At 37.6% G+C, this 14,204-nt stretch overlaps 1 long non-coding RNA gene across 1 annotated transcript; it reads right to left on the reverse strand.

Moving 5' to 3' along the window:
• Positions 1-1,541: 1,541 nt before the first annotated feature.
• On the reverse strand, positions 1,542-10,676 carry LOC135203650 (uncharacterized). Its single transcript, XR_010311982.1, has 3 exons — positions 10,536-10,676; positions 5,263-5,437; positions 1,542-2,761 (listed from the first exon to the last, which is right to left on the reverse strand). It is a non-coding gene; the product is annotated as an uncharacterized LOC135203650 (long non-coding RNA).
• Positions 10,677-14,204: the final 3,528 nt, after the last annotated feature.

Here is a 14,204-nt window from a genome sequence, read left to right on the forward strand (position 1 = left end):
GCTTACAGTTTACCGTGGCGGTAAGGAACCGGATACGTCGCTGCAGTGTAGTGTTTAAAACGTGGGCTTTTAACTAAAGGTCATTTCGAGTTTATATCAGAGGAAATGCCATAGATTTTAATGGAGTACCATTTTCAGCTTATTGTAAGACTAGTGCTAACTGAAATTTATCAACATGCATGTAAAAAAAACTCAGGTTTGTAACCTAACATCTACGTATATCCTCCGGAGCCATCACCCGGTACACATCCTATTTCATTTAAGAATTCCGGTTTCGTTATTCCGGTAGTTTCCAGAACAAACTGGTGACATGTTGGGATTAGAAAGTTCGAATTCTGTAGCGTTGGAAAATGCGCTACGGTAATGCCTAAATCCAGCAAGTTTGTGTGTGGCCATAAATCAAATTTTGTGCTTAGGCCTAATCGACAACTTAGGAGGTGTGGTTGTTAAGTGCTCTGGAGTGAAGGATAATCATTTACCACGACTTAAAGGTATACACACGAAATTACAGAAAAAAAAACTGCCTACGCTTGTGCACGGTATGTATGAAAATGTATAGCATTAAAACTTAGGTATAATATATCGAGGGTAAAGGTTATATAAATAAAATTAATTATAATAAGTAGGTATTATAAATTTTGTTGATCCTGATTTGCCTGATTAATAAGATACCAGTACAAATTTCCGACGAATGCAAATTCAAATAGAGTATTGATATAGAATATGATGCATCAAAATTAGCGCTTTGTTAGTATGCTAACAGGCCCACTCTAAAACTTCTCTAACAAAAGCATTTTTAACAGTAAATGGTACAGCTGATTCATTACATCCTAATGTCATTTTTATTGATTTTTTAATTTTTTTTTATTTCCTAATTGTCGTTATTAGATAACATACCATATCTGCAACATTAGTTATATTGTTATTTCGATATTCATCCAAACTACTACGCTACACTACATTATATTATGAAGAAGAGTATGGGACTTTGGAATACCGCGCAGTTTACAAAAAATAACATCTTTCTTCAATACACTGCCAATAATAGCTGTATCCTAAATAAAGTTTCATTACAAATTTGTCATGCTTGGCTGAAGCTTTAGCTTGAACAAAATTTGTATCATTCATGACCTGATCATAATGTTGGAGGCTATTACTGCCACCATTATTCAAAATTTCCAGTGCAACATCCACTTCCCATTGATGTCGAATTTTTTCCATTTCGGAATTTAATCTTTTGATACTCGGAATAGTTATATTCTGCAACATCCATTTCACATCCTTTCTTATCTAAATCATGAGCTACTTCAATCATATAGGTAAGGACTACCTCAGTGAGATTATATCCACATAAAGCTCATATCACACTCATTTGATCTTATGTCATGTATAAAATTCTTACATTTCTTAATCAAATCATCATCAGCAGGTGACCCAGAGTTCAGTGTAAGCAAAGCACTTTGGCTATCTACAAATCCAAAGTTTTTTCTTCATAGAAGCATGCTGGAGGCCCACATATATGGTATACAAGGCCTGAACTGTGAGACTGGTACACCTGTGCGTGTATATACAGAAGAAAACAGTAACAGTTTAGAGGACAAGCGAAACAGAAAACAACAAATTCTGGATAATTCAGCCTTGTGGAACCCCAAAAATCTATCGTATTACATAAAAATGGAGAAGAAACATCTGTATCCAGGCGTGGCCTTGGAACTAACGCCGACATTTTTAGAGACAGGCCTACCTGGGACTAAAGCGGGTGTGTGTGTAATTATAGTAACTGTGTAATCAGTGAATTTTATTACAACGTCGTGGTACTAAGGTTTGTCTATACTAAGATTGGCCACGCGAATTGGTCAATTACACTTGAGTTATAGAAATGAATTAAGCTTTAGCAAATCCCTTTAGCCCTTGGTATTTGGGTTACGGCAAACACACCTGCCTGAGGTCTGACATTGGTTATGGTTACCGGTTTGCCTTGAATACTAAAATCTATTTTTTTTTTTTTACCGAAACCTTATTGTTATTGTCTCTTCATTCCTTCAGTAACAATAATAATTTACCTTTGTGCAAATGTCTGATAGCAAAACACGACTGACAAGTGATACAGAAAGAGACTGACTATGATTAAATGACAGTGGTTAAAACTGACATTGATATTTTGCTCACACAAATAGTAACTATAATGGTCCAGCGTTATGTAACATCAGTGAAATATTACATGAAGATTAAAACCTACAATTTTTTTAAAGAAAAAACAAATCATTAGCATCATTCTTGTAGGTGTAATGTTAAAGATAAAACAAGAGGACACTCGAAATAAAGGATTGTCTGATTTTCAGAAAATATCATTGGAACTGTCACCTTTATCAGAAACAATAAATTTGGACCCCTGCCACTCACAAAAGACACCGAATGTTTGTTGCACATTGCATTAATGCTTTGAAGTCTAACAAGGAAGTAAAATTAAGACTTAACCCCTCTCTTTGTATCCAGCCTTTGAGCTGGTAAAAGAATGGTAGGGCAGGATAGGTCTAACTTAAATCAATTATTTCTTCAGAACGAATACATTCACATCATTGAATTGCATGTAAGTGGCTTCAGCGGTAACTTTTTGTATACTGACGTATCTGCCAACAATGCCAGTATGGCTTGAGCACAGAATGTGGCCTTCCGCTTTTTCGTATACCTTCAGGTATGAGCAGAGGAGAAAGTAAGATGTTAAATTGCCATCATCCTTGTACACTCTTCCCACTCGAACCTGGAATGAAGATAAATGGACAAGGATTACTATGAACTTCTCACTTTAGAAGGAGTGTTATAGTAATGTCTCTCAAAGATATTCGTAATCGTTTTGAAAAGAGAGCCAAGCAGTCGGAAAAGATAGTTTATTAAAGACGCATCTGGCCTTTCTCTTTATCACTGAGTTACCTAGACCTATTCAAGCAGAAATGTATTTCAAAACTTCTATGGCCAGCTTGCAAGCAAGTTTCAGGTTCTTTAAAGGTCTTATTGAATAATAATAATAATAATAATAATAATTAATAATAATAATAATAATAATAATAATAATAATAATAATAATAATAATAATAATAATAATAATAATAAGGGAAATATAGCCAGTAACTACAGGCCTATCACCTGCCTACCAATAATGTGGAAGTTACTAACAGGTATCATCAGTGAAAGGCTATACAACTACCTAGAGGAGACAAACACTATCCCCCACCAACAGAAAGGCTGCAGAAGGAAGTGTAGGGGCACAAAAGACCAGCTCCTGATAGACAAAATGGTAATGAAGAACAGTAGGAGAAGGAAAACCAACCTAAGCATGGCATGGATAGACTATAAGAAAGCCTTCGACATGATACAACACACATGGCTAATAGAATGCCTGAAAATATATGGGGCAGAGGAAAATACCATCAGCTTCCTCAAAAATACAATGCGCAACTGGAATACAATACTTACAAGCTCTGGAATAAGACTAGCAGAGGTTAATATCAGGAGAGGGATCTTCCAGGGCGACTCACTGTCCCCACTACTCTTCGTAGTAGCCATGATTCCCATGACAAAAGTACTACAGAAGATGGATGCCGGGTACCAACTCAAGAAAAGAGGCAACAAAATCAACCATCTGATGTTCATGGACGACATCAAGCTGTATGGTAAGAGCATCAAGGAAATAGATACCCTAATCCAGACTGTAAGGATTGTATCTGGGGACATCAGGATGGAGTTTGGAATAGAAAAATGTGCCTTAGTCAACATACAAAAAGGCAAAGTAACGAGAACTGAAGGGATAAAAAAGCTACCAGATGGGAGCAACATCAAACACATAGATGAGGCAGGATACAAATACCTGGGAATAATGGAGGCAGGAGATATAAAACACCAAGAGATGAAGGACACGATCAGGAAAGAATATATGCAGAGACTCAAGGCGATACTCAAGTCAAAACTCAACGCCGGAAATATGATAAAAGCCATAAACACATGGGCAGTGCCAGTAATCAGATACAGCGCAGGAATAGTGGAATGGACGAAGGCAGAACTCCGCAGCATAGATCAGAAAACCAGGAAACAAATGACAATACACAAAGCACTACACCCAAGAGCAAATACGGACAGACTATACATAACACGAAAGGAAGGAGGGAGAGGAGGCTACTAAGTATAGAGGACTGTGTCAACATCGAAAACAGAGCACTGGGGCAATATCTGAAAACCAGTGAAGACGAGTGGCTAAAGAGTGCATGGGAAGAAGGACTAATAAAAGTTAGACGAAGACCCAGACAATATACGAGACAGGAAAAAAGGCAGAAAGAACAGAGGACTGGCACAACAAACCAATGCACGGACAATACATGAGACAGACTAAAGAACTAGCAAACGATGACAATTGGCAATGGCTACAGAGGGGAGAGCTAAAGAAGGAAACTGAAGGAATGATAACAGCGGCACAAGATCAGGCCCTAAGAACCAGATATGTTCAAAGTACGATAGACGGAAATAACATCTCTCCCATATGTAGAAGTGCAATACGAAAAATGAAACCATAAACCACATAGCAAGTGAATGCCCGGCACTTGCACAGAACCAGTACAAAAAGAGGCATGATTCAGTGGCAAAAGCCCTCCACTGGAGCCGTGCAAGAAACATCAGCTACCTTGCAGTAATAAGTGGTACGAGCACCAACCTGAAGGAGTGATAGAAAAACGATCAGGCAAAGATCCTCTGGGACTATGGTATCAGAACGGATAGGGTGATACGTGCAAACAGACCAGACGTGACGTTGATTGACAAAGTCAGAAGAAAGTATCACTCATTGATGTCGCAATACCATGGGACACCAGAGTTGAAGAGAAAGAGAGGGAAAAAATGGATAAGTATCAAGATCTGCAAATAGAAATAAGAAGGATATGGGATATGCCAGTGGAAATCGTACCCATAATCATAGGAGCACTAGGCCACGATCCAAGATCCCTGAAAAGGAACCTAGAAAAACTAGAGGCTGAAGTAGCTCCAGGACTCATGCAGAAGAGTGTGATCCTAGAAACGGCACACATAGTAAGAAAAGTGATGGACTCCTAAGGAGGCAGGATGCAACCCGGAACCCCACACTATATATACCACCCAGTCGAATTGGAGGACTGTGATAGAGCAAAAAAAAAAAAAAATAAAAAAATAAATAAATAATAATAATAATATTGATAATAATAATAATAATAATAATAATAATAATAATAATAATCTTACCTCCATAGACGTGAACCTTTTAAAAAAAAGTGTATGTTGCCTTGGGAAGATCTGGACTTGGAAAATGACTCTCTCTTCTGTGAGGTCAACTTGCCACCAGGGCTTGACAAAAAGACCGGAGTGGTACATTGTAGTATCGGTTAAGTCTCCGTCAACCGCTAAGCGAGCGAATTGGCTGCAGAACAGAAACTCAGGAGTTTAATGACAGTTTGCTTACTGTTCATAAGAGAGGCCTTATCCCCCACAGGCTGAACTAAATATGGCTGCATTTAATCCAGCCTTATACACCAAAAATTGACTTAACTCTGCCTACCAAAAACTTAGATCTGGTAGCGCACGACGGAAATATGAACACTTCAAAAGAGTAACTATTGGCTCTTCATCCATAAACATTATAGCGGCAGTGAGCAACTTAGGAGTACCTATTGATGACAAAATATCGAGGAAAAATCATATAGTGCTTATTATAAAAACCCTTAACTATCATATGAGAAACATTGCATTTATGAGAAAATATAAACGAAGATACTCTGAAAAGAGCAATTTGTTACCAGTTTCAAGGCTTGACTACTGCAACGTTATATACTAAGGTCTTCTTAACTACCTACTAAGAAAATTGCAAGAGGTTCAAAATAAAGTCGCTAGATTAATAAAAGGATTACGTTGCCGTGACAGAATAACCTCAGCACTAATCGAGCTACATTGGCTCCCAGGTAAGTTAAGTATATCTTAGTTTTACCAGACCACTGAGCTGATTAACAGCTCTCCTAGGGGTGGCCGGAAGAATTAGATATTTAGATATTTTTACGTGGCTAGGAATCAGTTGGTTTCCTAGCAACGGGACCTACAGCTTATTGTGGGATCCGAACCACATTATATCGAGAAATGAATTTCTAATCACCAGAAATAAATTCCTCTGATTCCACGTTGGCAGGGCGGGGAATCGAACTCACAACTGCCGAATCGGTAGGTGAGCACGTAACCCTCTCGTCCAATGAGGAATTTTACTTCCAGTAAAAACAAGAACAGAATACAAAATACTTCCTACAGTCTTTAAAGCACTAGACTATGGGGGAACCAACATATCTAAGAAACTGCTACTCCGTAGCGTTCGTGCCAGAGGGACGTGTTTGAGCAGTGCTCTGTATCGTCAAGTGCAAACTCAGTGCGATGCTCAAAGCGAATACGAAGAGGTGAAAGGAAAAAGAGAAATCAAATATTTTAGAATTTAAAACAAGAACGGGAAAGCTTAGAATAACATATAAATTTTATCAAGAAATTATGAGAAGAGCATATAAAGATGGAACGAGGCAGAAAGCGCTGGATGAAGATGAGTGAACCCAAATTGAGAGCGAGTCAGCAACAACCTGTGGTCATTGCTCCGACGAAGTTGTTGAAGAAGCAACTTGCTGTGACAGGTGTGGTACTCTATGGTTCCACTACAGATGTTAGGGAACTGAGAGTAAATACACAGGCATACTTTCGAGTGACAACGTATTGTACATCTGTAATAATTGCAATGGGCCTGAACAAAGAACACAAATTAAACTCATTGAAGATGAACGTGAAGAAATAAAAGCAAACACTAATGTATTCGCAGAGCTGATTCAGGATTCGGCTCGAAAAACTACTGACGTCATGACCAACATAGATGAAATTCAATGCAAAATTGACAATGTTGATAAAGATGTAAAGATTATGACAAATATGGAGAAAACTTATGTCATTCAAGAGAAAAAAAAGTGCTTTTAATCAAATGTAAAGACGAAGAGAGCTCAGCAACAGATGAAAAGAAGCAAATTATGAGTGAAATAGCGGCGCCAGTTGAAAAAGTAAAATCAACAAGAGATGGACACTCATTTGTAAGATTTCCAGAAAAGAAAAACTTAGAAAAGGCAGAAGTATATGTTCCGAAGGACGAAGATGACATTGTCAACAACATTATCAAGAAAATTCTATGGATAAGTGCTCTCGTTTCTGAAGACGACGACGACCTGAAAATTGTAAAAGAAATGAAAGCCAAAGATGACAAATATAAGCACTGTGTCATCAAATGCACACCACAAGTACGAAAGGCTACCTGTGATAGAGGTGACAAGTTGTGTACGCTGTATATCCGCTGCACTGTGTACGACTGTTACATGCCCTAGCAATGCTATAAATGTTAGGAATTTGGTCGTAATGCAACAAACTGTAGAAATAGAAATAACCACGTTTGCCCATAATGCAGTGAAAATCACACATCAAATGAAAGTGCTAGAACCACCTTAAAGTGTAAAAATTGTGAAAAGAAAGGCCACAGTGAGACTGAATCTAAAGCACGCGATGGGAATAAGTGCATAGTATATAAAGAAGAAAAAACGGATCATGGCTTTGACTAATAATCTTCTGTGCAATTTGATAAGCATACAGTCAGTAGGAAATAAAACTAACACTATTAGAAATCTTATAAATGATCACAATCTAGATGTATGTATGCTAATGGAGGCTTGGATGAGCAATAATGTAAGTGGTTATTTTAAAATAAACGAAATGACACCAGGTACTCGCAACTTTTACTGTGTACCGAGAAAAAACAAGTTGGTGGAATCAAAATGTGTTCAATGCATTTGAATATATAAACACTAAAATTACACACATAAAAAAAAACGCATACAAATGATAACAGTTGACAAACCACCAAGTGCACGTAAGAAAGAAATCGTTCCTAGACGAATTCAGTGACTTCTTAAACTTGTTAGCTGATAACAAAAATACACTGATTTGTGGGACTTCATCCTGCATCTAGAAAATAATGATGACAATTATGTCAAAGAATTCAGAGAGTGACTTGAAAACCTCGATCTTGTAAATGTTGTGAAGAAACCGATATCGTTATTGAACCATACCATCGACTTAGTGATACAAAACAAAAACAATGAGATTGCGAGTGACATACTAGTTGAGCTGCTGTATGCGTGATATTTCCAATACCTAAACTAGTCACATTAGTATAAATATACGGAGAGGGTATGCAGTGAAAAAAGCTATTACTTACAGAAACAAAACCAACTTTAAAGCTGATGAAATTATTTGAGATCATAAAGAAGATAAGAGAAACTAGCCAGAAATGCAAGTGTAATTTGAGAAATACCACGCCAGGAGACCAGGATGCGTCAGTGGTTTAACAGTCTACAGCCAAAGTATATTAACATCAAACTACAACGACAAATGTCCAGAAGTGACAAGGCAAATAATAGTTAAAGAAAATACTAAATGGTTTAACGGTGAAGTATGTGACGCTAAGAAGAAGAAAAGAAAAATGGAAGATCTATGTAAAAAAAATCGAAAACGTCAAGAAAAAATTGAAATTGATCACCTGTATAAAGTAGTCAGAAATCAGCACAGCGACTTGATTATCAAAACCAAGAAAATGCACTACAATAAAATATTTAGTGAAGAGGAAAATCCTAAAAAAGAAAAAAAAATCCATGATAATTTAGCTGGAATATTAGGACTCAAGAAAGAAAAAGTTCTACCTGATGCAACCAGTAACCACAAGAACCTGGCTGATAACTTTGTGAACAACTTCGAAGAAAAAAATTTAAAGAATCTGTCATAGTTTAGAAAAGGTCCATTCTGATCTCCCGGTTATCATATTGAGTCATAGGAAATTCAGTAAGTTTGAAGAACTGAACATGAATGACATCGAGAAAACGATGAGAAAAGAAAAAAAGAAAAGAAAAAAAAGACATCTATGAAAATAACGTTTCCCATAAGTGACTTAAAAGAGGTAAAGAAAAAAAAAACTAATCAGTTGTGGAGCTATCTTTGGATATTGTCCAAATGTGTTCAGCACAAGTATCCTTCCCAAATAGTGAAAAGCTTGCTTGTATAAAGCTGGCTTACAAAGAAAGATGTGATGAAGAGAATTTTAGCTTCTGTAGGTCAATATCGAATCTATCGTACTCATCAAAACTTAGAAACGGTAGTTCACGAACGTTATTCCCGATGATCAGTCAGCTTACAGAAAAAAACAGTCAACAAAAACTACATTGTGCGCAATTACAAATGATATGATAAAAATTATGGCAAGTGGAAAATGTGGTATCCTGGTTACGCTCGACCTAAGTGCAGCATTTGACACAGTTGACCGTAATCTGCTGCTTGAAGCCCTGAGAGCAGTAGCCATTGAAGATGATGTACTCAAACGGTACAAAAGCTACCTAGGAAAAAACCAGGAACGTTACAGTGATTATATAAAATGTGAAATCAGAAAAGAAAAGCCTAACAAGAGGAGTGCCCCAAGGCAGCGTCCTGGGTCCACTGCCATTGGCATTTACACAATTGAATTATCTAGAATCCTAAACATGCACATGGTTAGTTATAAACTGTGTGCTGATGGTAATCAGTTCTATTTTTCTCTTGAAACGGCAGAAGATCCCATTAGTAAAACTGATGCTATAATGAAAGAAGAAACTAAAACTCAATGAAGACAAAACTGAGTGTATGTTATTTGGATATGATGGTGCACGAAGAAAATATGAACACTTCAAAAGAATAACACTATTGGCTCGTCATCCATGAACATTATAGCGGCAGTGAGGAACTTAGGAGTATGTATTGAATAAGATATCGATGCAAAATCATATATTGCATGTTGTTAAAACCTGTAGTAACTATCATATTAGAAACATTTCATTTATCAGAAAATACTTAAACGGAGATACTCTGAAAACAGCAATTTTGTGACCAGTTTCAAGGCTTGACTACTGCGTCGTTATGTACTACGGTCTCCCTAACTACCTACTAAGAAAATTGCAAGGAGTTCAAAATAGAGCCGCCAGATCAATGAAAGGATTACGTTACCTTGACAGATTAACCCCAGCGTTAACGAGCTACGCTGGCTCCCAGTAAAAGCAAGAACAAAATACAAAATACTTATTACAGCCTTTAAAGCACTAAAATATGGGGAACTAACATATCTCAGAAACTTTTTAAGTTTCTTTAGACCAGAAATGAATATTGTGATCAGACAAGCAAATGAAGCATATATGCTATTTGAACCTAGAACAAGTTGTAAGTCAGCCGAGAGAACTTTTTGTATATTGCGCACCAAGACTATACAACAAAATACCGCCTGAAGTGAAGATAATACAAGAAGAAAGCAAATTTTAAAAGAACTAGACTCCTATTCTGCAGGAGCTACGATACTGATGAGAAAACACTAAAAGCGAATTATAAAATATAAGAAGCAGGGCTGTACATAAAACCAAACAAAGGAACAATTGAACCTTCCATATTGCGGAGTTGAAAATGTTGGCTTACTCCGCGCGACTTCCTCAAGGGAGTTATCCGGTGGAAGATTTATACGGCTGTGGTAGTAAGTATTCTGTGTTGCAGTTCCATTCCTTAGACCATACAGGGTACACGTGCCATCTGAAAGAATGAAAAATTCTTTGCAACGACTCCATTCTTGATTATTGGTGCCTGATAGCCTACTGCAGAAAAAGTCTGCACCAAGTGGCCAACCAGGAGATAACATTTAAGAGAAATGTGTACAGTCAGAAAGGACTACAAAGGGGTTGAGCATTAATTTACGAACTGAAGCATCAATAGATTTTTTTCAAGTTAACATACAGGAAGGATCTTCAGTTTAACCTTGTCGGTAAAACAAACAGTCTTTTGCCTGTTGCTATCCAAGGTCTACCTAGATCTTTGCTTAGATATTATACAGATATAATCTGTACCCATGCCTGGCATGACTATCTTCTGGAGTACAAGAATAGTATACCTACTGAGTTTGGCAGTGAAACTGAAGATATTCCTGCATACTGTGGTTCATTTGTTTATCAAATGTTAGTCCAATTCAGTTGCATTCTCTCTCTCTCTCTCTCTCTCTCTTCTTCTCTCTCTCCCCTCTCTCTCTATATCTCTCTCTCTTCTCTCTCTCTATATATATATATTATATATATATATATATATATATATATATATATGTGTGTGTGTGTGTGTGTGTGTGTGTGTGTGTGTGTGTGTGTGTGTGTATCTATTTACCATTTTACACAAGAACAATATATTCCATTAAAGCTTGCCGTACAATTTCCTAAGAACATAATACAGATAAAACTATCAAAACTGTCAAGATTAACTAAAAGGAAACACTCCACTAAATAAAAACTTAACTTGGAAAGAGAAGGAGAGAGACTGTTCCATGTTAGCCACAGACCCACAGAGGATCTTGGACGAAACGTTGACCTGGACAGAAGCATATGCAGAGATGTTAGGCCACTTGACCGTGGTCAAGGGCGTAGATATGAAACTCGGCAGGCAGACGGCGTCGTTAATGTAGCCTTCAAATCCTAGGTTTGTTGTCACAAATGACATGGCGACGAACAATGCTACCATGGCATTGGGAGCAACTGCCATGTTTTATTATTGGGGCCTGGGTGCTGTTGGCTATGCTGAATTAGGACTACTGAACTTCAGTCGTCTTGAGTGTTAGGCAGATGCTGATGGCAATCCTTAAAAAAATATATCATTATCATTAATGGTTTTTGATAAAAGGCTAGTAACTGCAGGAGACAATTCGGCTTCCCTATCCCGCCTAAGCCTAAGAAGACGAGAAGAAAAATGGGAAAATGAATGCAATCGTAATCGTGACATTTACTATTTTTTTTTCTTATAGCATGTTTATAAAGGATCCTTCTCCAAACTTATATAGGGGCCAATGGTTCTATCAGCAGCACCATGCAGAGTTGTACAGAAAATATATCGTACACATCATGTTTACCACCTTGCAACGTAGACAAACTTTTAAACTGTTTCCTGTTTATATGAGCAAATTGTTTAAGGATTAGATGTTCTTTTCAACGGTTTTTTTTTAAACTCCGATAGTAATTCAAAAAAGAAAATTTCAGGAACTATGCAAAACGGAAAGAAATGTTCTATAAATGAATGTTATACCGACTTAGATGTCCCTGGGTTAGTCACTTCCTTCCAAATGGTAGTATGAATTTTTTTTCTTGTAGATCTAAGAGCCTACCGTCTTGATATTGCGCTACTTCAGCCTAAAGGAACTTCCCTTTGACTACCTGCCTCTTGGGACCTGTCTGCAAAGAACGATCCTGTTCTTTTGACTGCTGTTGAAGAACTGACAACCTTCTTGAGCAAAGGACTCATCTGCATGCAGAGGAAACGGAACTATAAATAATATATCTGGCAATTGGAGTGCTGTGTATGCTCATTCTTTAACCAAGCAAGAAACTTTAATGTCCTTTTTGTTGTTTACAAAGTCAGTTCATCACGAATACAAAACTTTCCAGTGACAGTAGACAGCAGGCTTTCTTTGCCAACCTCTTGTTGATGTCAGGCATGTTTATTTTCAGCTTTCATATAATTTATTCGCTGCATTAATACTTCCACTTATTTTTCAGCGATCGCTCGAGTATTTCAAAGGGAAGGTGAAACATGGGTCTAGGTCTTAGCTTCTGTTGAATAGTAAGCCCGTAGATTTCGTGTAACAGTTTAGGATGGTAAATAGAGCAACAATAAACAATAGAAGAACAATGAGGCCATTGGGAAGCAAAATTTATTCAACGATAAATAACTTCTGGACGGAAATTAAAGCAATAAATTTTATTCCAGCCCATTAAGCTCCACAATAACTGTCTAGCGGGGCTTACAAAGTTTCTTCATAAATTCCCTTGTATGGCTTGTAAAAACCCTTTTGCCAATGATACAGTAGCGTGAATATTTGATGTGCCCCCCGGGGGCCCACCCATGTGCCGGGGGCCCCACCCAGTATCCCCCCCCTCCTTCCCCCCTCCCCCCCCCTCCCCCTCCCCTCCCCCCCTCTCTCCCCCTCCCCCCTTCTCCCCCCCCTCCCCCCCTCTCTCTCTATCTCTCTCTTCGCTCTCTCTCAGGACAGTGCACATGTGGATTTCTCGGTCATTTAATTTTATTGTCAGACCTATTCCGTATCTCGATTAGGATTTGAAGAAACATTCTTAACGGAATTATGCATATAAACCCTTCTCTGTCTGCTGGTTTATCAATCCTAATTTGAACCCACTGAGAGAGAGAGAGAGAGAGAGAGAGAGAGAGAGAGAGAGTGTACTGTAAAAGGTATAAATGCTGTAAATAAATCGACGTAATTTATGACGAAAAAAAATCCTTATTTTGTTAAAATGAAGTATGAAATAGACTATGTCTTACGCTAACAAACACAAATTCATGAATTCATTATGATTTGTCAGAATGTTCATGACTTTTCAAAGCAAATAAAGAGATATTTGCAAGTCTTGGTCTGTCACATATCTGCCCTGACGCCAATTTTACAAAATGACAACTTTATACGTGTGACAGACCGTTGATTGAATGTCTTTGAGACGAATCCTGAGGTCATGTTTATAAGATTATAGGGGTCGTTTTTCATTTTCATTTTGACCCCTTATTCCGCTTTCTCTCTCTCTCTCTCTCTCTCTCTCTCTCTCTCTCTCTCTCTCTCTCTCTCTCTATCTCATACCCCCGGTCATTGGCTCTCCTCTCTCTCTCTGCGGTAGTCTTTATCAGTGTGCTCATTCTCTCTCTCTCCTTCTCTTTCTACATCTTACTGCTATTTTCTTATTTTAACATTTTAACTATTTTGTCAGTACTTGTAAATGCACGTTTATCATTATTACTAAAATAAATTAGATACTTGAAGGTACTTGATGAATGCTACAGAATTAGGAGGTATATTACTTGCTCATTATTCGAATTACGAATTTTTAAAAAAAAAGTCTTTGTCGCATATATATGACCTATTATCTATAACTAGGAGTATCGTCCTTCTTAAGAGAGAGAGAGAGAGAGAGAGAGAGAGAGAGAGAGAGAGAGAGAGAGAGAGAGAGAGAGAGAGAGAGAGAGAGAGAGAGAATATCTGCTTGTGTACGATTATTTATTTTCTCACTCGTCCAACT

The sequence above is a fragment of the Macrobrachium nipponense genome, chromosome 24 (assembly GCF_015104395.2).
Source record: "Macrobrachium nipponense isolate FS-2020 chromosome 24, ASM1510439v2, whole genome shotgun sequence".
In the NCBI taxonomy this organism is placed as follows: domain Eukaryota; kingdom Metazoa; phylum Arthropoda; class Malacostraca; order Decapoda; family Palaemonidae; genus Macrobrachium; species Macrobrachium nipponense.